We start from the raw sequence: 26,187 nt of genomic DNA, 5'->3' as shown, positions 1-26,187 counted from the left end.
GACGTGGTGAGAGGAACGGCCTTGTAAGAATGGGAAGAAATCGTCCAAAACCGAGCGAGGTGGCGCAGTGGTTAGCACATTGGACCCGCATTCGGGAGGACGACGGTTCAATCCCGCGTCCGACCATCCTGGTTTAGGTTTTCCGTGATTTCTCTAAATCGCTCCAGGCAAATGCCGAGATGGTTACTTCGAAAAGGCACGGCCAACTACCTTCCCCATTTTCCCCCTAATCCGATGAGACCGATGACCTCGCTGTTTGGTCTCTTCCCCCAAACAATCCACCCCCACAACCCCAAGTCCTCGAAAACCCCACGCAAGAGCTGTCTGAGGACAATATGTCGTATCGCATGTCAAAAAATATATCGGGGACATGATGCAGAAGCAGGAAAGACTTTTGCATAGCCGCTTACAGGACGGCCGGGTTATGGAAGGTGGAGCTGTACCTCCTGAACCCACGCTGAAAGCGACTAATTAGTTGCCTTAATTCTAAGATCCAAAGAAGGCAGCTGTTGACCATTTGCTCCAAGGTCATTCCCACGTACCTGCGATAACTACTCGGACATGTACGGTCCTTCAGGTGGGAATTAAAGTTGCCTGTCGGCACGAGTCGGGGAACTGACCTGACGCCAGAGGTTTCTACTCTTCCCCGCGAGTTGCCTTAACATACTCTTATGGTCTCTACCGTGATGAGGTGATGTGTACAGAACTGCAGATGACGTAGAATCCAGCTGGAGAAGAGGCAGTTGTAGTCTTCATCAGTTAGGGAACTTAAGTCCCAAATGCTCCTCTAAACATCCGCTCTGTACCGTCGTAAAGCTGAATTCTGACTGGCAGTGACGGCCGCCATAGTCTGCACAGTGTCTTGCGGATTGGTGTGGAGGCCTCCATTCCCCACAATATCAGCCAATGGGCACCTCCTGCTTCTGCCAGAAATCCTCCCGATAGTCTCACACACGTCTGTACTTCTAGCTGAACGGTATATGGTGGTCATGAACTGTCATCACTATCTCTTCTCCTCACTCTAGTAATTCAGTGACATTTTGCCTTCTCTACCCTAAAGGCTGCTAAGTTCTCTGCAGTTGGCCGGCACATGAACCTATGCAGAGCCGCTCGCCTGGTCCTGAAAGCAAAGTAGCATTCTTCGTTCCACCAAGGAATAGGCTGTCTTTTCAGTTGGCCTGAAGTCTGCGGAATGGGTGCTTCTGCGGATTAGCATCCAGTCCTCTTTACTGAGCACCCATCACGGCGGCTCGTTTACGGGCAACAATCTATCTGGCAGGTGAATCCAGATCGAGAAGTGATCACTTGAGTGCAAATCATCCACCACTCCCCACTGAGTAGTGCTGAAGGGCTGAAGAGCTTGCGGAGAGATGGAGCAGTGAATGATCCATTTGCAGTGCTGAAGTGTGTGATCTGTACCATCTTGAACAAACAAGTGCATAAAGATAAGAGAAGGCTCTCAAACGCTGCACCTCTGGAGCAGCTGGGTGCAGAGCCCAGAGATACAGTGATTGCTTGCGGTTAGTTGTCAGAGAGAGAAGCTAGGAGTGGCAAACGTTGTTTAGGAATATTGCCATTCAAGCTATAGCTATCCCTCCATTAAAGTGACCCTTTTAGTGGAGAATGTATCCACATATCTCAGGGACATCACAGAATCTAAAATGTCTCTCCGAAACACAGAGGTAAGTTGATCTACCTTCAGCTACTCTAAAGCCTTCGCACTAAATTCTCTCTCAGAAAGAAGACGTATAATAGCAGCGCGGATTAATGATTCAACATACCATGTTGCAATACGTACTTCGTCGAACATCAGCGAGCAAGTGTGAAAATGACAAAGTTAAATGAATCTGCTAATTATCATGCAGCGCATGAATTAAAGGTTTGCCTACGGAAGGACACATCACAGAAGCGATAGTATGACGTATTGGATTTTCATCCAAACATCAGAAAAATTAATTACCACCTCGGTTCCGAGAGTTCCGGAACCTGTCCAGAAAATTGGAACAGAGATCAACATAAACATCATTTCCGACCGTTTTATTGCTCATGAAAACCACACGTTGCATGTAGCACCACCATTACAACGAGACCTTCAGAGGTGGTGGTCCAGATTTCTGTAGACACCGGTACCTCTAACACCCAGTACCACGTCCTCTTGCATTCATGCATGCCTGTATGCGTCGTGGCGTACTGTCCATCAAGGCAGTGTTGGTCCAGAGTGTCCCACTCCTCAACGGCGATTCGATGTAGATCCCTCAGAGTGGCTGGTGGATCACGTCGTCCATAAACAGCCCTTTTCAATCTACCCCAGACTGTCTGGAGAACATGCTGGCCACTCTAGTCGAACGATGTCGTCATCCTGAAGGAAGTCATTCACAAGATGTGCACGATGGAAGCGCGAATTGTCGTCCATGAAGACGAATGTCTCACCAATATGCTGCCGATGTGGTTGCACTATCGGTCGGAGGACGGCATTCACGTATCGCACAGCCGCTACGGCGCCTTCGATGACCACAAGCGGCGTACATCAGCCCCACATAACGCCACCACAAAACATCAGGAACCTCCATGTTACTGCACTCGCTGCACAGTTTGCCTAAGGCGTTCAGCGTGACTGGGCTGCCTCCAGACACGTCTCCGACGATCGTCTGGTTGAAAGCATATGCGACACTCACCGGTGAAGAGAACGTGATGCCAATCCTGAGCGGTCTATTCGGCATGTTGTTGGGCCCATCTGTACCGCGCTGCACGGTATTGTGGTTGCAAAGATAGACCTCGCCATGAACGTCACGAGTGAAGTTGCGCATCATGCAGCCTGTTGCGCACAGTTCGAGTCGTAACATGATGTCCTGTGGCTGCTCGAAAAGCATTATTCAACATGGTGGCGTTGGTGTCGTGGTTCCTCCGAGCCATAGTCCGTAGGTAGCGGTCAAACACTGCAGTAGTTGTCCTTGGACGGCCTGAGCGAGCCACGTCATCGACAGTTCCTCTGTATCTCCTCCATGTCCGATTAACATCGCTTTGGTTCACTCCAAGACGCTCGGATACTTCCCTTGTTGAGAGCCCTTCCTGCCACAAAGTAACATTGCGGAAGCGATTCAATTGCGCTATTGATCGTCTAGGCATGGTTGAACTGTAGACAGCACAAGCTGTGTACCTCCTTCCTGGTAGAATGACTGGAACTGATCGGCTGTCGGACCCCCTCCGTCTAATAGGCGCTGCTCATGCATTATTGCTTACATTTTTGAGCTGGTTTAGTGACATCTCTGAACAGTCAAAGGGACTGTGTGATATAATGTCCACAGTCAACGTCTATCTTCAGGCGTTCTGGGAACTGGGGTGATACAAAACTTTTTTGATGTACAGGGTGTTATAAAAAGGTACGGCCAAACTTTCAGGAAACATTCCTCACACACAAATAAAGAAAAGATGTTATGAAGACATGTGTTCGGAAACGCTTAATTTCCATGTTAGAGCTCATTTTAGTTTCGTTCTTCCACCTACGCTCAATGGAACATGTTATCATGATTTTCATACGGGATACTCTACCTGTGCTGCTAGAACATATGCCTTTACAAGTACCAATTCCATAGCCTCCACGCTCTCCTGACCTCAACCTTCTTGACTTTCATTTATGGCGGCATTTGAAAGCTCTTGTCTACGCAACCCCGTTACCAAATGTAGACACTCTTCGTGCTCGTATTGTGGACGGCTGTGATACAATACGCCATCAGCGCATCAGGGATTCCATGCGACGGAGGGTGGATGCATGTATACTCGCTAACGGAGGGCATTTTGAACATTTCCTGTAACAAAGTGTTTGAAGTCACTCTGGTATGTTCTGTTGCTATGTGTTTCCATTCCATGATTAATGTGATTTGAAGAGGAGTAACAAAATGATCTCTAACATGGAAAGTAAGCGTTTCCGGACACACGTCCACATAACATATTTTCTTTCTTTGTGTGTGAGGAATGTTTCCTGAAAGTTAGTCCGTACCTTTTTGTAGCACCCTATATATATATATATATATATATATATATATATATATATATATATATATATATATATATATATATGGGGGGGCTCAGTAGATAATTACATTAACGATACACACTTCTGATAAATATGCAAGTTATCATTCTGAATAAATTAAAGTACTAGAGTTGCCAGTTACTCATACCTACGCCTGCTTTGTGAGGGCGGACAAATGAGTGATTGACAACTGACAGATACTTTTATACGTCGATTCATTTATGTAGATTTATTCACTTACATGGTCTTTACTTTTTTAACTGGAGCATCTATTCTCTTTTCATCTTACGCTTGGATGTTTGTACATTTTATTATAGCAGTATGGATAAATAAAGTAGAATGAACAATATTTTAATCCTTTGCTGCACACTTGAATGTACCACGTTGTTTACAGGAGAAATAACCGCTCCATGCTAAGCTTTGCAAGTTGGCTGCGTACTCACCATTACGGTGCTTAATACATTGATTAAATTTGAGCGGCTACATGTGTTTGGTGACCTTTGCAGTCGTTAAACAAAGCACAGAATTCAGAAAAGATCGGACTAGCGGATTCGTGGATGGGTTTTTGCACCATTCCCTACAGTTTATTACTAGAAAACAGTGAGAGTCTCTGTGAGCTGCAGGGTAAGTTATTTGACTTGCCTTGCAGTGAAGAACAAAACGACGTTAATAGACTTCGCAGCTCCTGTTTGCCTAGTCGAGACGAGCGAACGAGGGAGGGGGGAAGCAGTGGTTCTGCAGCTGCAAACTGTTGTTGGTTTAGCAGTAAATGTAACAGCAATTTCTGCCGCTGCAATTGGAATCTCCACTTTTGTTCTTGCTGTTGCTGTTGCTGCTGCTGCCAGAACCTTAGAAACTCAGGATATATGCCTCACACTGAATATTTTACCCGGTGAGAAAGTACTCGTCGCCATTTTTCTATCCTGCTCTGCGTAAGCAGAATGCAGTTTATGACCTCTCGGCAGTTAATACGAATCATTGTCTGACACTACGATCCTCACCACACAAAAGTTTACTCGTCATAGTAACTAGTCCTAATTCAACTTTGGAATGCGAGTTCTTACTGTAGTTAGCATATGTGAAAATTTTTAGATGAGAGAACAAAAGGAAATAACATAAATAAAAAGGAAGGACATTCACTATACCAACTAGCTCAGTATCAACTCTGTTAAAGTCCGTACACCGGTCAGTTGCAATTAAGTTCTTACCACCACCCTCACACCGTATGCATCCGCAACTTACTACGTTACTTAAAAACAGGCATTCAGTTGAGAATAAGTGTTGTCAGTCACTGTGATCGCAAAATGCCATTGCAAGTTTACTTAAGGGCTTTGTCACCCTTTTTTATTGTTGTTAATTGCCCTGAGGTTGTGTCCGTGTTTGCAAACAAACACAATTTTTTAAATTATAGTATATAAGAAACTATCAGCCTCGATTACGGTAATGAAACCAACATTTACCTAGGTTTCAGCCCAAATAATTGAGTTTTCTTCAAAAGATATACCTGACTCTATACTTTGTCTAAGAGGGCATGGTCTAGAAATAAAACTAACACGGCTTGCCCTCTTAGACAAACTATAGATTCAGGTATATCTTCTGAAGAAGGCTCAATTATTTGGCCTGGAACCTAGGTTAAGGTTGGTTTCATTACCACAATCGAGGCTGATAGTTTTTTATATATTAGATTATCACGATTGCTGACTGGGCTGCAATGTTGAAAGTACAACAATTTTTTTCCTACTTTTCTGCACAGACGTCTTTCGCTGAAATGACCGCTTCATCAGTGTTTTTTATTTGCTTCCCATTAAATACAGAGAAAAAATTGATTTTTACTATCTGTACATATTCAGTCTTTAGTTAAAGTATTCATAAATTTGAAAACAGAAAAATAATTTATGTACGGTGTCACTACAGTGTTTTGTTGCTTACTGTATTGTGTAGCTGTTTCTCACCTGCAGCCATAGGCAAGTTAATACAAAAAACACACACATACAACGAGACAATCTTTTCACGAAGAGTAAAATAATATTAGCCCAAGAAGGTCTAAATTTCGATGCGAATAAATTTTCTATATTAAGTTCTCTGTGCGTGCGGATAAGAAAACAGTGAAAGAAAAACAGCAATAATGCGAACTACAGAAAGCCACAGAAAGAAACCACATCATATGGTAAGTAGGTTTATGAAAATATTTTTCTGTTTTCAGACTTGAGAACACAGTATTTAAAAACTGCGTTTCTGTACGCGCACATAGTAAAAAGCAGTTTTTCCCTGTCGTTTAATGGAACATAAAAAAATCTGATGATTCTGTAACTTCAATAAAACATTATTGAGTTGAAAATAAAAAAAAAGCTGTATTTGCTCAGGACGGGACATACACAGAAATAAACTTGCTGTTATTCGTTTGTTAGAGAATTTTTCTCTATGCTGTACCTTTACTTATGTTGAAGCGTTCATCAAACAGATAGTCGAATAATCCTTCTGACAACACTGTTCCTAAAAGGTCCTGTGAAACGGTGTCCGTATAGCTCCTATATCGATTCTCTGTAGCACTTTACAGTGAATAAAAAAAGTGTCGGTTGTTTCAGTTATGTTTTGGGACCTATTGCTACAGTTTCTTCCTTACTGTCAGAATTACGCCAGTGAATATCTCTTTGAGTGCATAGTTTACTTTCCATAAGCCAGCCGAACGTATAGAGTTTAGTTTCTTTAGCGTCACCTACGAAGTACTCGTCGAACAACTTTATAACGATAGCGTGCATTCTTAGATCAAAACATTTCTAGATATCATCTGTTCCGAAATACACAGCTGTTCCCTGATTGGCCTGTACAATGACTTTAAGAACTAAATTTGAATTGTGATTTGATTCTAGTTTGCTAAAAATTGTATATTCCACTCATGAAGGATGCCTCGCCATAGTCTCACCCGCAGCATTTCCTAACATTTAGGCCCTTTCACTCAATAAATGGTTCAAACGGCTCTGAGAACTACGGGACTTAACATCTGAGGTCATCAGTTCCCTAGAACTTAGAACTACTCAAACCTAACTAACCTAAGGACATCACACACATCCATGCCCGAAGCAGGATTCGAACCTGCGACCGTAGCGGTCGCGCGGTTCCAGACTGAAGCGCCTAGAACCGCTCGGCCACACAGGCCGGCTTTCGCTCAATAGATTCAACTGATGTTCGTGTCCTACTTCATAATGAATTTAGACGTAAATGAAGGATGTATCTGAATCGGGCCTCTTTATCTCCGAAGGATTTGCAGAACTGTCTTTGACTATTTAAATATACTGAGAGAGTTGACATGACTGATCCTGTCTTTTCTTCATTCTCCTTGTAATCGGGGATTCTGTGGCTTCCCCCCAGGCCCCAGCCAAGTTATTCACGTCTGTTATCGCTGCATAGGTACGTACCTTAATTACGCAGTGGTTATTTTCCGCATGTCGCATCGTCTAAGAGTAAACAACGTGCCGCAGTTCTCAACAATCGAAGGGTCCCCGCAGTGGCCCACAACGTTGCTTAGCATCAGTTTCTGACGAGATATTTCGCGAGCAACATGAATGTAGCCGTACCCAGGAAGAAAAATGCAGTAAGAGCACGGAGCAACGATAGCAGTCAGAAAGTAAGTCGTCAACAAACATCTTCGGTCTTCCAATCCGTGACATCCAAGGCACAAGCGACAAATTTGTTGTACTTTTCTGCAACGCATAACATAAATTTTCAGACGCGGATATCTATAATGAATATAGAAATTTGCGGAAAGGCAGTTATATGTGGAGTAATTTGATTTTGCAAACCAGTCATCTAGGTTGTAAATCGCGGCCGGTCAGAATCAGTTACGACGGAGTAGCCCGAACGTTATACTTATTGTAAGTACAGGAAATCGATTTACTACAAATTACACAATCTGTTACGAACTTTCCATGCCAAGGACTCTTCTACAGTCGCTCATGCAGTGATGTTCATCAAGTCGAGTGTGCCAGGTTGGTATCTTGAAACAGACGTTTTCTGTGCACATACCAAAGCGGATAATACATTTTTATATTAATTTGTAATATTAAGATGCTTCCTTTTTGTCACAAAACTAAACTGTCATTTGAATCACAGGAGCCTTAAAAGCTGTGGATATTAACGGAATGAAATGCGATTTGGAATTGTTGTTTCTGATGACATGTAATAAAATAGGTGGATATTGTCATCGTCTTTGTATCACTACATGTCCGAATCCCAGTACTAACACACGTTGTCTCGTCGATAGAGTTCATTTAAGGGCACACGATCGATATATCGCTGGCAATCTCGATCGCAATGTCGCCTACAGCGGGTCTCTCTCATCGGGTCGCCACACAAGAGCTGTTTACTAAGGAATTTAAATCCGTAGTTAGAAAGCCCATGTTTCGATTAAGATCTCTTACGGAAAACTTAAAGCTTTTTTCAAAAGCAGTACTTTGGAACTGTAATGTATCTACTAATAAAATGTTCAGAACCTACATTATCTGCTACTTAGTTAAAAATACTGAATGTGTCTACAATTCTGGGAAGACTTTTGATCACATCATTATTTACCTCTAAAGATTTTTCTCCATTATCCTGATTCCTTTTTTCTGCCTTATTTTTACTGTGTTCGAAATAGTTCTTATCCAGTTGCTGGAGAACTGTATGTATTTTTTATGAAAATACAAAAAGTGGTAACACTATGGACACATATTCAGGAAGCTTGCGGTTCATCTCTGCGTTCGGCCATCCTGACTTAGGTTTGTCGTGATTTACCCCATTTCTTTGTTTCTTTTGGGCGCAAGGAGACCCTTATCGCCGGGCCCCTGGGACTTTGCCCTGGTTGTCCCAACCTGTTTACACTCCTGCCCCACGTTAACTCGTCCTCTGGTCTTCAAATGGTCTTTAAATGGTTCAAATGGCTCTGAGCTCTATGGGACTTAACTGCTGTGGTCATCAGTCCCCTAGAACTTAGAACTACCTAAACCTAACTAACCTAAGGACACAACACACATCCACGCCCGATGCAGGATTCGAACCTGCGACCGTAGCGGTCGCGCTGTTCCAGACTGTAGCCCCTAGAACCATACTCTGGTCTGCATGCCGATGGAAGACCACTTTGTGTCAGATCAGCCCCAATCGGTGTCCCTTTAGAGTTTTTTTTTTTTTTACTTTACTAAGAAGCAGATTTCCGTTATCAAACATTCGTAAAATGTATGTCTCGCGAGTGAATCATTGAGAGCCCTTTGAATTGTTAACAGATGAGCGGACTTCTTCGTTTTCCGCACTGATATTTTATGTTCTTACATCGGTGCAAAAATAGGAGATCGTGCTAGCAGATATATATTCTGTAAAACACAGAGAAGGCAACTCGATTTCAAACGTAAATCCTACAGACAAGGAGCATGTTTGGAATTTTCTCCACTACCACGCTGCTGGATCATCGTTTGGAAAGCAGAGTGGTATTCAGCTTCATCATTATTAGTTAGCGTAACACGTTATTGTAAGCGATACTTTTCTGTGGAAGTAACAGCACTCAGTAGTGGTGTTGATAGTCAAGGTCGTCTGTCAATTTGGTTCTCGTATAATCTTGTGGTTTTTCTTCAGCAAGGGAAGGAAAGGGAATTTTCCAATATGTTACGTTGTCTCTTCTGAACGTAGCCCCATGATCCGTCATTGGCCTGCATTAGATAAAAGTAGCAGTGAATCATTATTGAGAAATGATTATATACATATTGATAAGAAAGAGAACAATATTGCACTTGATGTTGGCAGTTGGAAGACAGTCTCCAACGGAGCTCCAATACGTATCAGTTTCGTTCACTGGAAGGATCAAAATGAATTGGTGGAGAAACTAGTTTTCTAGCAAATTATTGTTTGAAGTTTGCGATGACTGTCCAAAATAATAAAGTGACAGACTCAATTGCATAATGAGGAGAGCATGTGAGAAAAATTCATCAGTTGAAAGGCATCTACAAAAACTATTTTTCATAGCTTTGGAAGCACTTCAGTGTGAGTGTGTGTGTGTGTGTGTGTGTGTGTGTGTGTGTGTGTGTGTGTGTGTGTGTGTATCACGCCATTTTCATGCAATTCACGTAGGAATTAATTTTTTTTTTTAATGCGGCGCCAATTCACGTGAAGGTTATACATGTTTTCGTTGTCGATATACTGTATATCACTGAACATGACACCATTTTCATGCAATCACAATGAAGCACTCTTAATATCTTATCTTTTATGTTCGTGCATAATTTCGTTGCGTTTCTGTTCTGCATGTTCGTATTCCAGTTGCTATGGTCTTATTTATAGATTATCAGTTTTATTTGTAGTTCACTGTTGCTATTTGGCTGGCCCTGGTGGCCGAGCGGTTCTAGGGGCTACAGTCTGGAACCGCGCGACCGCTACGGTCGCAGGTTCGAATCCTGCCTGGGGTATGGAAGTGTGTGATGTCCTTAGGCTAGTTAGGTTTAAGTAGTTCTAAGTTATAGGGGACTGATGACCTCAGAAGTTAAGTCTCATAGTGCTCAGAGCCATTTGAACCACTTTTGTTGCTATTTGAGTTTACATTTTGTCTTTCTGTCCTTTGGAGAAAGTGAGTGTAGTGCCAAGTAGAGAAATCGGAACAATTTCGAGAGTTCTTCTGATTGAGTTCAGTAGAATGGCGACAATAGTGGAGGTAGCCAGGAAAACCTTTGCGCCGTGTATGGGGATAATGCTGCTGGACAGAGCAAGGCAAGAACATGATTCTCTCGTTTTAAGAAGCATCGTATTGATATTACTCACTCTCAACATTCGGGAAGACATTCAAGGTTTGATGAAGATCGTTTAAGCACATTAGTCTCCAACGATCGACGTCAGTTTACTCGAGAACTGGCAAATGTGATGAACTGTGATCATCCCATCATCGTGCAACATTTACATGCGACAGGGAAGGTTCAAAAATCGGGTGTATGTGTACCGCATGTTCTAAGCCAAAATCACAAAAATCAGCTGTTAGCCATATGTGCTTCTCTGCTTGCTGGTCATCAACTGGCTCGTGAACAACACCGACCATTTCTATCCTGTATCGTTACTGGTGACGAGAAATGGTGTCTTTATGCTAACATAAAGAAAAGGGAGGAATGGTTAAACCGTAACGAAGCAACAACTTTCCATAAAAAGACCTGCTCGAATCCAGAAAAGATTCTGTTATGCGTGTAACTATCACTGCAGAAATTTATTGTCAACAACTGAGACGTCTTGCAGACGCAGTCCAAGAAAAACGACCAAAAAGACTGCACGAAGTGATGCTACTACACGTTAACGCCCACCCGCGCTCTGCTACACTGACAAAAAACACTATGCAGAATTTGGATTAGGGAGTCTTTCCCCACCCACTTTACTCTTCTGACCTTGCACCCTCAGATTTTCACCTTTTCCGGTCTGTACCGAACAACGTTCATGCAAACTCTTTTCCGCATGTAAATGTGCACCAAGTATGACTCGTTGGGTTCTTCGCCACAAAACCACGACATCCTACAGGACGACATCCAGAAACTCTGTCAATCAATGCCAAGACGAATAACTGTTCGCATAATGGTCAAAGGTCGACCAAAGTATTATTATTGACTCGCTCAATTTGTGAAGCTGTTTCTCTTGAATAACTCATCCAATTTTTCTGAAAGTGTAATCATTTGCTTGTCGCTAATGTACACTATTGGCCATTAAAATTGCTACACGACGAAGATGACGTGCTACAGACTCGAAATTTAACCGACAGGAAGAAGATGCTGTGATATGCAAATGATTAGCTTTTCTGAGCATTCACACAAGGTTGGCGTCGGTGGAGACACCTACAACGTGCTGACGTAAGGAAAATTTCCAACCGATTCCGCATACACAAACAGCAGTTGACCAGCATTGCCTGGTGAAACGTTGTTGTGATGCCTCGTGTAAGGAGAAGAAATACGTATCATCACGTTTCCGACTTTGATAAAGCTCGGATTGTAGTCCATCGCGGTTGCGGTTTATCGTATCGCGACATTGCTGCTCGCGTTGGTCGAGATCCAATGACTGTTAGCAGAATATGGAATCTGTGGGTTCAGGAGGGTAATACGGAACGCCGTGCTGGATCCCAACGGCCTTGTATCACTAGCAGTCGAGATGACAGGCATCTTATCCGCATGGCTGTAACGGATCGTGCACCCACGTCTCGATCTCTGAGGCAACAGATGCGAACGGTTGCAAGACAACAACCATTTGCACGAACAGTTCGACGACGTTTGCAGGAGCATGGACTATCAGCTCGGAGACCATGGCTGCGGTTACCCTTGACGCTGCACCACAGACAGGAGCGCCTGTGATGGTGTACTCAACGACGAACCTGGGTGCACGAATGACAAACCGTCATTTTTTCGGATGAATCCAGGTTCTGTTTACAGCATCATGATGATCGAATCCGTGTTTGGCGACATCGCGGTGAATGCACATTCGAAGCGTGTATTTGTCATCGCCATACTGGCGGATCACCCGGCGTGATAGAATGGGGTGCCATTTGTAACACATTGGTTAAACGTCTCGGTCACTTCTTGTGCGCATTGACGGCACTTTGAACAGTGGACGTTGCATTTCAGATGTGTGACGAACCGTGGCTCTACACTTCGTTCGATCCCTGCGAAACCCCAAATTTCCGCAGGTCCTGTGCAGGTCTTTCTGGGTACAGAAAATGTTCGACTGCTGCCCTGGCCAGCACATTCTCCAGATATCTCACCAATTGAAAACGTCTGGTCAATGGTGGCCGAGACACTGGCTCGTCACAATACGCAAGTCACTACTTTTGATGAACTCTGGTATCGTGTTGAAGCTGCATGGGTAGCTGTACCTGCACACGCCATCCAGTCTCTGTTTCACTCAATGCCCAGGCGTATCAAGGCCGTTATTACGGCCAGAGGTGGTTGTTCTGGGTACTGATTTCTCAGTATCTATGCACCCAAATTGCGTGAAAATGTAATCACATGTAAGTTGTAGTATAATATATTTGTCCAATCTATACTTGTGTATCATCTGCATTTCTTCTTGGTGTTGCAGTTTTAATGTCCAGCAGTGTATATCACTTCCACCGATTTCTCTCCCATTACGATAACTCCTCTGTGGAGTGTCATTTTTATTTTGTCTTAGAGTGTGTTGTAAATCTGCGAGTTTAATCATTTTCGTGTTACCACGTACTTAATCTGCGGTGCAGTGTTTTATTTTTTGTTAGCTTTAGGGTCGTGCCCATTCAGCCATATTAATAGTGGAATGTCAGTAATGACGATACGAAAGAAAAACGACACAACACCCAATCACCGATAGGGAAAAATCTCCAGCCTGTCGGGGAATCGAATGCGGGCCCTTTCGTTTAGCAATGCGCCTCGTTGACCGCGCCGCTACCGAGGCGGACTGTAAAGTACATTTCAAACTTGTACCAACTGTACGGCATAAAGTACATTTCGGTCACATGTTTTCTTGTTAAAAAAAAGTGGTTCAAATGGCTGTGAGCACTATGGGACTTAACTGCTGTGGTCATGAGGCCCCTAGAACGTAGAACTACTTAAACCTAACTAACCAAGGAGATCACACACATCCATGCCTGAGGCAGGATTCGAACGTGCGGCCGTAGCAGTCGCGCGGTTCCGGACTGAGCGCCTTAACCACTAGACCACCGCAGCCGGCTTTCTTGTTTCTGTTGCAACTGTTACAAATGATTGCTTACGTTTTACCGGCTAGCCATGAAGTCTGGTTTTGTTTAATGAATAACGCCTGTGATTTTTTTTTTGTATTTTTTTAAATTTTACTATATCTGTGTTGTTGATTTTCCTTCTACAAGTTTTGCCTTCGTTAGTGCTTTACGGAACTTCTACTTTACGCTCATCAGGACGTAAGTGATTTCACATACGTCCCATTTTGTTCTCAGAATGACACTTGAAAAACTGATTAACGAATAGATCCTTACTTTCAAGACTGAGAGAAATATTTTGAAAGCTCTAATAATCTCTCAAGTGCAGACAGTTATTACAATTTTTGCGGTCTTAAATCGTGGATGAAGGAGGTACAGGTCGATCTATTTTCAATAACGTTGCAGATCACGCAATAATGGGATCCCCTATTTCGAACATTTCATTACTGTTAACACGAGCATATAAAAGTCAGCAGTAGTTACTGCAGTTACAAACAGGCACTAGTTTCTTTTTTGGTGCATTTGCTCCAAGTGACGTTTTTCGGACTCTGTCCATCCTCAGATTTCCTGATGTAAAGAACATAAAAAATAATTAGTTATATACACTCCTGGAAATGGAAAAAAGAACACATTGACACCGGTGTGTCAGACCCACCATACTTGCTCCGGACACTGCGAGAGGGCTGTACAAGCAATGATCACACGCACGGCACAGCGGACACACCAGGAACCGCGGTGTTGGCCGTCGAATGGCGCTAGCTGCGCAGCATTTGTGCACCGCCGCCGTCAGTGTCAGCCAGTTTGCCGTGGCATACGGAACTCCATCGCAGTCTTTAACACTGGTAGCATGCCGCGACAGCATGGGCGTGTACCGTATGTGCAGTTGACGGACTTTGAGCGAGGGCGTATAGTGGGCATGCGGGAGGCCGGGTGGACGTACCGCCGACGTGGGGCGTGAGGTCTCCACAGTACATCGATGTTGTCGCCAGTGGTCGGCGGAAGGTGCACGTGCCCGTCGACCTGGGACCGGACCGCAGCGACGCACGGATGCACGCCAAGACCGTAGGATCCTACGCAGTGTCGTAGCGGACCGCACCGCCACTTCCCAGCAAATTAGGGACACTGTTGCTCCTGGGGTATCGGCGAAGACCATTCGCAACCGTCTCCATGAAGCTGGGCTACGGTCCCGCACACCGTTGGGCCGTCTTCCGCTCACGCCCCAACATCGTGCAGCCAGCCTCCAGTGGTGTCGAGACAGGCGTGAATGGAGGGACGAATGGAGACGTGTCGTCTTCAGCGATGAGAGTCGCTTCTGCCTTGGTGCCAATGATGGTCGTATGCGTGTTTGGCGCCGTGCAGGTGAGCGCCACAATCAGGACTGCATACGACCGAGGCACACAGGACCAACACCCGGCATCATGGTGTGGGGAGCGATCTCCTACACTGTCCGTACACCTCTGGTGATCGTCGAGGGGACACTGAATAGTGCACGGTACATCCAAACCGTCTTCGAACCCATCGTTCTACCATTCCTAGACCGGCAAGGGAACTTGCTGTTCCAACAGGACAATGCACGTCCGCATGTATCCCGTGCCACCCAACGTGCTCTAGAAGGTGTAAGTCAACTACCCTGGCCAGCAAGATCTCCGGATCTGTCCCCCATTGAGCATGTTTGGGACTGGATGAAGCGTCGTCTCACGCGGTCTGCACGTCCAGCACGAACGCTGGTCCAAGTGAGGTGCCAGGTGGAAATGGCATGGCAAGCCGTTCCACAGGACTACATCCAGCATCTCTACGATCGTCTCCATGGGAGAATAGCAGCCTGCATTGCTGCGAAAGGTGGATATGCACTGTACTAGTGCCGACATTGTGCATTCTCTGTTGCCTGTGACTATGTGCCTGTGGTTCTGTCAGTGTGATCATGTGATGTATCTGACCCCAGGAATGTGTCAATAAAGTTTCCCCTTCCTGGGACAATGAATTCTCGGTGTTCTTATTTCAGTTTCCAGGAGTGTATTTAAAAAATACACCATATGTTAAGAAGAAAGCGCAAAATCGAACTAAGTGTCGGAACCAATACATATCGTTTCATAACAAAAATAAATTTGGCAGCTTGTTGTTTACGCATACGTTCACGAACCAAAAGATGTGCCATATAATTCACACTTGGAAAATGGGAAAGGCGGTCGTGAGACGAACTAGAAAAATTGCTTCTACAGTGCACTCGCACTTGCTAGGTAAACCACGCTATACAATACCTTACGTCATTGCGGTTGTGCAAATGTTGATATGTTTAATACAAATTAAAACAGTAACCAATAGCAACTAAAAATATATGTTGTCTGCCAGCACATAGGCACATTAAAACACACATCGCAGCAGTACAAAGTATAAGAAATTACATTACAAAATTGTACAAAAAGTATTGTCTTGGAAAGACATGACTTGTCCAAGATTACAAAAGGAATTGTTTTGATATGCAATTATACTTCTTGACTATTCGACAAACATAAAATATTAAGACATTTGACCACACTGGTTTATTATTGCGGCTATTCATATGCCAAAATGTTTACTGCCCGTTAAAACAGTAAAATACAAGACCAAAAATACATGTAGCGTTGCTGTATGTAAGCACAATAAAAGAAACGTCACTGTAGTATATGGGCACGAGATTGCACATTTCAAAATAGTAAAATATTTATTTGGAGTAAAAAGATGTCATAATTACAAAAGAAAATTCTTGATTTGCTTGCGCACTTCGTGACTAAAGGTCAAACGTGGAAATCGAAGGCATTTTCCTCCTGAACCATTGATGAACCTAACCAATGCGGTATTCACTAACTTATGTAGAGCACATGAAATAGTAAGCGGAAAGGTTTTTGCCTATATATCCAACTTCAGAAAAACGATTACGAAAGTTGTCATAATTTTTACGTGCCTCTCACAACAAATCGCCAAAAGGCTAAAAAACCATTTCCTAGCACTACTGATTTGCTCGCTGATTAGCAGTTCTGGAGCCACTTGACTGGATGCATGTATTTCCAATTCCTTCTAGAAGTCCAAATTGTTTCCCTTCCTGTGTGCAGAACTGTCATGGTGCACTCTAATTCTGTCAGCATATGGCTTTTATTTTTTTAAATGGATACCTAATGCGCTACTGCTGCTCGCATACCGGTGTTTTTCAAACCTCGTTTTGAACTCTCGCGCTGTTTGTCTTAGATAAAAATGATCTAGAAAATAGGTGTAATTGTTTTCGCTTTTTTCCTGTATTTTTATTATTATTATTATTATTATTATTATTATGTGCGATTAGACCCTGTTGGATCGCGCAAAGCTTCTTGATTCTTTTTATTTTTTCCCACACTGTTCTCATTTTTTCTGTATAGGATCTTTTCCTTTGCTGTGTCCTTTTAGTACCTGCTTTCTTCGGAGCTTCGTTCTCTGACTTAACTTCCTATCTGGTAACTTTGTGCTTAAATACATTTCTGTCCAAAATATCTTAATAATTTGTCTGAGCTTTTCGTAGATCATTTTTGACCTCTTGTATCCAGGGTATAGTTTTAAGTCCTTCTACGTATTTAAGAATTTTATGCGTAAGTCTTGTTTTGGGAAGCCTAGAGACGTGCCCATAAAATTATAATCGCCTTTTTCTAATATCTGCTGCAAGGTTGGACAATTTCTCAGTTGTTTGACAAGATTGTAGTCTATAGCCCATTTCTGTTTTCTTTGGCCCTAGTATCTTTGTGATGATTTTACGTTCTTCCTTTACTAAGTTTTCTAGGTCACCTTTTATGCGAACTGTCAGGGTTCACTGGCATACAGGACTTCATGTTTTAATAATTTACTATAGGACCTAATTTTAGTTTCTTTGGACAAACATTTTTTATTGTACATCTTGTAGGTTCTTCTATAAGCTGTGTCTAGTTTTTGGATGCGAATGTTTTGTGCTATATGTTTTTTTCTATATTTTTGTATAAATGGAAGAGATCAGTATTTAACGTTGCATCGGCTACGAGGTGACTAGACACGAGATGGGACAGGACAGTAAAGGGGAAAGAAATCAATGGTGTCCTTTTTAAAGGAATCAGTCCTATGTTATCTCGTAATCGATTTACCAGGAGTAAGATAACTGTAAATCTGGATGGTCAGTCGAACAAGATTTCAGTGCCGTAATTGATGCACCACTATTTCAGTCTGAATCTGCGACAAGTAGTTTCAGCTGGATTATTAATAACGCAGTTTATACCTTGGAGCAGCATACTTAATCAGAACTTTGCAACAGCAACAACGCAGCAAGCAGCTTAAAATTACGGCCGTTACACGTTAACGCGGCCCGACGTCGACGGTGGGTTTTTGTTGCAAACTTAATCATAGCTGCAGACGCTCCGTCGTTATTCTTCCCGGACAGTCCCACTAGAATTCTCGAGGCTGGTATTATAGGCGAAGATTAGACACACAGCTTTAACGTAATTACAGTTTGATGTTTTCCATAACAACTCCAATCTAAGTAATTGTAATAATTCCTACCACTACACTAAACAAAGCAGGAGTACGTTTGCCACCCAAAACCGGCGGTAATACTCGGGCGTGTTAAGACATGCTGAGTTAAGTAAGTTCTCCAGCGAATAGCAAGAGAGGTCCGCCTCCGCTTTTACTTGAAATGTGTAGTGTCATGGTGACGGAGCACACGTGCTCCTTATTCGCCTCTGCTCAACAAGAAAACTGTTGTATTTAGTCCCATGTTCTAGACGTGTCCAACAAGCTATTACGAATAGTAATGATCCTGTCTACGGTTAATGCTGGGAACGCCTCAGAACAATTTTGATAGAATGATGTTCATCGTGCAAATGGTGTATATTAAAAGAATGAATGGCCTTCCTACACAATCACAACTACGACTGTAAAGAAGTAAGTAATTACGTGTACAGAAAAACAGTGGCAATAATAGAATCGTAAAGCCAAGAAAGAGAAGGTTCATGTTAAAAAGGGCGTAATGGGCTGTGGCTTGTAAACTCTACTGTTCGGTTTTTGCGTCGAAATTCAGTAAAGGGAAGGAAAGAAGAGAAGCTTCCAGATGGCTGTCGTCGAGTACCAGGAAGTCACCTAATTGAATCGGCTGAGTACTTAGGATATATCGTTTATGTGGACCAGTTTCTCATACGTGGGACTATGTAGCTTTTTACTATTGGAGTAATATTATTGAGCTGACCACTAATTTACTGGCTGGTTAGATGTTTTTCTGAGCAATAAAAAATATCTTTCGCTCACATTCGTCTACTTAATTACAGCATCCTTCAGGCATCACGGATGTTCAGTAGTTTAGGAAATCAAGTATCCAGCTTTTACTAGATGCTGTCGATCCCTTTTTTGTAACACAACTGAAAACACTTTTGTGTTACACATCAGTCGCAAGTGTTTGCTCCTATTGAGAAGTGCTATGCCTATGCACGATAGAACAGCTTAGGGATTTATACCCTCGCTATATTATTTACCCTTCCCCCATGAACCATGGACCTTGCCGGTGGTGGGGAGGCTTGCGTGCCTCACCGATACAGATGGCCGTACCGTAGGTGCAAGCACAACGGAGGGGTTTCTGTTGAGAGGCCAGACAAAGGTGTGGTTCCTGAAGAGGGGCAGCAGCCTTTTCAGTAGTTGCAGGGGCAACAGTCTGGATAATTGACTGATCTGGCCTTGTAACAATAACCAACACGGCCTTGCTGTGCTGGTACTGCGAACGGCTGAAAGCAAGGGGAAACTACGGCCGTAATTTTTCCCGGGGGCATGCAGCTTTACTGTATGGATAAATGATGATGGCGTCCTCTTGGGTAAAATATTCCGGAGGTAAAATAGTCCCCCATTCGGATCTCCGGGCGGGGACTACTCAGGAGGACGTCGTTATCAGGAAAAATAAAACTGGCATTCTACGGATCGGAGCGTGGAATGTCAGATCCCTTAACCGGGCAGGTAGATTAGAAAATTTAAAAAGGGGAATGGATAGGTTAAAGTTAGATATAGTGCGAATTAGTGAAGTTCGGTGGCAGGAGGAACAAGACTTTTGGTCAGGTGAATACACGGTTATAAATACAAAATCAAATAGGGATAATGCAGGAGTAGGTTTGATAATGAATAGGAAAATAGGAATGCGGGTAAGCATAGTGAACGCATTATTGTGGCCCAGATAGATACGAAGCCCACACCTACTACAGTAGTACAAGTTTATATGCCAAGTAGCTCTGCAGATGACGAAAAAATTGAAGAAATGTATGATGAGATAAAAAAAAATTATCCAGGTAGTGAAGGGAGACGAAAAATTAATAGTCATGGGTGACTAGAATTCGTCAGTAGGAAAAAGGGAGAGAAGGAAACGTAGAAGGTGATTGTGGATTGGGGCTAAGAAATGAAAGAGGAAGCCGTCTGGTAGAATTTTGCACAGAGCATAACTTAATCATAGCTAACACTAGGTTCAAGAATCATAAAAGAAGGTTGTATACATGGAAGAATCCTGAAGATACTAAAAGGTATCAGATAGATTATATAATGGTAAGACAGAGATTTAGGAACCAGGTTTTACATTGTAAGACACTTCCAGGGGCAGATGTGGACTCTGACCTCAATCTATTGGGTATGAACTGTAGATTAAAACTGAAGAAACTGCAAAAAGATGGGAATTTAAGGAGATGGGACCTGGATAAACTGAAAGAACCAGAAGATGTACAGAGTTTCAGGGAGAGCATAAGGGAACAATTGACAGGAATGGGGGAAAGAAGTACACTAGAAGAAGAATGGGTAGCTCTGAGGGATGAAGTAGTGAAGGCAGCAGAGGATCAAGTAGATAAAAAGACGAGGACTAGTAGAACTCCTTGGGTAACAGAAGAAATATTGAACTTAATTGATGAAAGAAGAAAATATAAAAATGCAGTAAATGAAGCAGGCAACAGTATATAGAGGGACTATACAAGGTCAGTGTTATAGAAAGGGAAGAGGATGTAGAGAAAGATGAAATGGGAGATACGATACTGCGTGAAGAGTTTGACAGAGCACGGAAAGACCTAAGCCGAAACAAGGCCCCGAGAGCAGACAACATTGCATTATAACTACTCATGGCCTAGGGAGAGCCAGTCCTGACAAAACTCTACCATCTGGTGATCAAGACTTACGAGACAGGCGAAATACCCTCAGACTTAAAGAAGAATATAATAATTCCAATCCCAAAGAAAGCACGTGTAGACAGATGTGGAAATTACCGAACTATCAGTTTAATAAATCACAGCTGCAAAATACTAACGCAAATTCTCTACAGATGAATGGAAGAACTGGTGGAGGCCGACCTCGGGGAAGATAAGTTTGGATTCCGTAGAAATGTTGGAACACGTGAGCAATACTGACCTTACGACTTATCTTAGAAGAAAGATTAACGAAAGGCAAACCTACGTTTCTAGCATTTGTAGACTTAGAGAAAGCTTTTGACAATGTTGATTGGAATACTCTCTTTCAAATTCTCAAGATCGCAGGGATAAAATACAGGGAGCGAAATGCTATTTACAATTTGTACAGAAACCAGATGGCAGTTATAAGAGTCGAGGGGCATGAAAGGGAAGCAGTGGTTGGGATGGGAGTGAGACGTGGTTGTAGCCTCTCCCCGATGTTATTCAATGTGTATATTGAACAAGCAGTAAAATAAACAAAAGAAAAATTCGGAATAGGTATTAAAATCCATGGAGAAGAAATAAAAACTTTGAGGTTCGCCGATGACATTGTAATTCTATCAGAGACAGCAAAGGACTTGGAAGAGCAGTTGAACGGAATGGACAGTGTCTTGAAAGGAGGATATAAGATGAACATCAACAAAAGCAACACGAGGATAATGGAATGTAGTCGAATTAAGTCAGATGACGCTGAAGGAATTAGATTAGGAAATAAGGCACTTAAAGTAGTAAAGGAGTTTTGCTATTTGGGGAGCAAAATAACTGATGATGGTCGAAGTAGAGAGGATATAAAATGTAGACTGGCAATGGCAAGGAAAGCGTTTCTGAAGAAGAGAAATTTGTTAACATCGAGTATAGATTTAAGTGTCTGGAAGTCGTTTCTGAAAGTATTTGTATGGAGTGTAGCAATGTATGGAAGTGGAACATGGAAGATAAATAGTTTGGACAAGAAGAGAATAGAAGCTTTCGAAATGTGGTGGTACAGAGGAATGCTGAAGATTAGATGGGTAGATCATATAACTAATAATGAAGTATTGAATAGAGTTGGGGAGAAGAGGAGTATGTGGCACAACTTGACAAAAAGGAGGGACCGGTTAGTAGGACATGTGCTGAGGCATCAAGGGATCACAAATTTAGCATTGGAGGGCAGCGTGGAGGGTAAAAATCGTAGAGGGAGACCAAGAGATGAATACACTAAGCAGGTTCAGAAGGATGTGGGTTGCAGTAAGTACTGGGAGATGAAGAAGCTTGCACAGGATAGGGTAGCATGGAAAGCTGCATCAAACCAGTCTCAGGACTGAAGACCACAACAACAACATATTATTGACAAGCCAACGGCTTTGCCGCAGTGCTAACACCAGTACCCGTCATATTAGTGAAGTTATGCGCTGTCGGGCTGGGCTAACACTTGGATGGATCATCGTCCAGTCTGCCGACCGCAGTGGGCAAGAGGGGTGCACTCATCCTTGTGACGCAAACAGAGGAACTAGGGGCTCCGTTCTAGAAAACTGATAACGGCCGGGAGTGCGGTGTGCCGACTGCGAATAGCAGCATACAGTGACGCCTGTGGGCTGATGACACGGCGGCCGGTCGGTACCGTTTGGGCCTTCATGTCCTGTTCTGAAGGAGTTTAGTTTTTTGGATTACTGACACCAAGTGATTTGGCGCGGTGTTTGACACACTGGACTCGCAACTGGGAGAACGGTAGTTGAAATACCGGTCGGGTCATCAAGGTTTTGTTCTTCTGTACTTCCGGTAAATCGTTTAAAACAACGTCATGGTTCCTGTGGAAAGGACACGTCGGATTTTCCCCCCTGTCATTCTTGAGTGCGATCTTAGTATCTGTTTCTAACGATCTGGTCACTGACGGCACGTTAACCCCCAGTCTTCTACATCTATATGACTAGTCTCGAATTCACAAGTAACTGCCTGGCAGAGCGTTCCTCGACCACCTTCGACTATTTCTCTGCTGTTCCACTCTCTGACAGCGCGTGAGATAAAAGTACACTTAAATCTTTCTATATGAGCACTGATTTCTCTTATTTTGTAATGACGATCATTTCTCCCTTCGCAGACTGACTACAGTCTAATATTTTCACGTTCAGAGGAGAAAGGTGATGACTGAAATTTCGTTGAAGGACCTCGACGCAACGAGAAGTTCCCCTCGTTTAGTGATTGCCATCGAAATATTATTATCGTATCCGATACACTCTCTCCCCTATTTCACGATAATACAAAACTTTTCCGATGCCGTCCCCAATACTGTCTGGTAAGGAGCCCATACAGCGCACAATAGTCTAGCACAGGACGAACAAACGTAGTGTAGGCTGTCTCTTTAGTAGACCCGTTGCAGTTTCTGTCTTGTCAATAAAACGCAGTGTTCGGTTTGCCTTCCCCAAAAAAATTATCCATGTGATCTTTCCAAATTTAAGGTGTTCGTAATTTTAATTCCTGGCTGAAAATGACTTAAGAGCTCGTGGCGCCCGCCATCGGTAATGCTGGAATTCAATATGGTGTTGGCCGACACTTAACCTTGATGACAGCTTCCACTCTCGCGGGCTTACGTTCAGTCAGGTGAAGGAAGGTTTCTTGGGGACTGGCAGCCCATTCTTCGCGGAGTGCTGCACTAAGGAGAAGTAACGACGTCGGTCGGTGAGGCCTGGTACGGAGTTGACGATCGAAAACATCCCAGAGGTGTTCAATAGGTTTCAGGTCACGACTCTGTGCAGGCCAGTCCATTACGGGGATGTTATTGTCGTGTAACCACTCCGACACAGGCCTTGCATTAGGAACAGGTGCTCGATCGTGTTGAAAGATGCAGTCGCTATCCCCAAACTGCTCTTTAACAGTGGGAGGTAAGAAGATGCTTAAAATATCAATGTAGGCCTGTGCTGTGATAGTGCCACCCAAAGCAACAATGGGTGCTAGCCCCCTCCATGAAAAACACGACCACATCATAACACCACCGCTTCCGAATTTTACTGTTGGCACTTCACACACTGGCAGATGATGTTCGCCTAGCACTCGCCATACCCACACCCTGCTGTCGGATCGTCACTCCACACAATGTTTTTCCGCTGTTCAATGGTCCAACGTTTACGCTCCTAACACGAAGCGAGGCGTCGTTTGGCATTTACCGGCGCGATGCATGGATTAAGAGCAGCCGCTCGACCATGAAATCCAAGTTTTCTCACCTCCCGCCTAACTGTCATAGTACTTGCTGTGGATCCTGATGCAGTATGGAATTCCTGTGTGATGGTCTGGACAATGTCTGGCTATTACACATTACGACCCTCTTCAATTGTCGGGAGTCTCTGTCAGTCAACAGACGAGGTCAGCTGTACCCTTTTGTGCTGTACGTGTCCCTTCGCGTTTCCACTTCACTATCACATCGGACACAGTGGACCTAGAGATGTTTAGGAGTGTGGACATCTCGCGTACAGACGTATGACACAACTGACACCCAATCACCTAACCTCGTTTGAAGTCCGTGAATTCCGCAGAGCGCCCTATTCTACTCTCACACGATGTCTAATGACTAGTGAGGTCGCTGAAACGGAGTACCTGGCAGTAGGTGGCAGGACAATGCACCTATATGAAAAACGTTTGTTTCTGGGGGTGTCCGGATACTTTTGATCACATAGTGTATTTAGTCGAATTGACAGCCTTTAAATTTGTGTGATTTATCGTGTAGCCAAACTATAACGGATTTCCCGTAGTTCTCATATAGGTGACCTAACACTTTTCCTTATTGAGAGACATTTTCCCCTTTCCGCACCATACTAATATCGTGTCCAAGTCATTTTGCAATTGGTATTGATCATTAGATGACTTTAAAAGATGATAATTGGTAGTATATCTGCAAACAATGCTGCTGAGATTGTCTTCTGTATCGTTTATGTAGATCAGGAACAGCAGTGGGGCTATAACATTTCCTTCGGTAACGTCGGATACCATTTCTGTCATACTCAATGATTTGCCGTCGATTACTACGTATTGTGGCCTTTCTAAGTTGAAATTACGAATCCAGTCGCACGACTGAGGCGATACTCCATAGGCATGCAATTTGATTAGAAGTTTGTTTCGAGGAACGGTTGCAAAAGCCTTCCGGAAATCTAGAAATGTCGTATCTACTTGGCATTCCCTGTCGATAGCACTCAACACTTAGTGAAACTAGAGAGGTAGTTGTGTATGACAAGATCGATATTTTCAGAACCCGTGTTGGTTATTTATCAAAAAATCATTTTATTCCAGGTATTTCATAATATAGGAGCACGATTTATGCTCTAAAACCCTACTACAAGTTGTCGTCAGCGATATGAGTCTGTAACTAAGCCTATTACTCCTATTTTCTTTGTTGGGTATTGGCTTGCCATGTGGAGCTTTCCAGCCTGTAGATACAGGCATTTCGACGAGCGAGTGGTTCTATACGAATGCTTAAGTTGGAGTCGTGGTATCAACATACTCTGAAAGGAACCTGACTGGTACACAATCTGAGCCGGAAGTCTTTCTTTTATCAAGTAATACCTATTTTTAAGTTACTCACCTTTACAGTTGTTCTTGACTCGAAGTCTGTAATATATGCTTCGTGTCCTTTATATTGCTGACTTTGTGGAATAGTATGGAAATAAAAATTTATGCTTCTTTAATTTGAAATAGAGAGTTGGGTTGTCCTTCACGCAAGAGATTCTGCGAACAGATATCTCCTCATTAAAATCTGATAAGTATGCAATGCAATTTCTGATGTATGGACGTAAGAAATGTCAGTGTTACATGTCTACTGACCTGAAAGTCTTCTGGGCGTCGCACCACGTGCTATAGGCAGCTATCAGTTTCGACCACGGCTACAGTGCCCTCAGTGCGGCTTGTTGGGCTCTGGTGGCTGACAGCCAGCGTAGAGCAAGCCTAAGATCATGCGAGGCGCTGGCGTGGAGAGGAGTTTGTACCTCTTTAATTCAGACGAATTTTGAATGACAACAGGACATGCACTCGACCCCCTCCTTACATACGACCTAATTGATTATGTGCGCAATAGTAACGGAAGAAAACGATTGTGGACCCTGCTAGTTGGTAAACTAAGGACTGCACACTCACATTAATTTAATAAAAATCGTAATCTACTCAGAAAAAAGAGAATTTCATCATCATAAACAACAGTAAATGAAATTTTGCATATACACTCCTAGAAATTGAAATAAGAAAACCGTGAATTCATTGTCCCAGGAAGGGGAAACTTTATTGACACATTCCTGGGG

This window comes from Schistocerca gregaria, chromosome 1, assembly GCF_023897955.1.
Source record: "Schistocerca gregaria isolate iqSchGreg1 chromosome 1, iqSchGreg1.2, whole genome shotgun sequence".
Lineage (NCBI taxonomy): Eukaryota > Metazoa > Arthropoda > Insecta > Orthoptera > Acrididae > Schistocerca > Schistocerca gregaria.
This window is presented reverse-complemented; position numbering follows the sequence as displayed.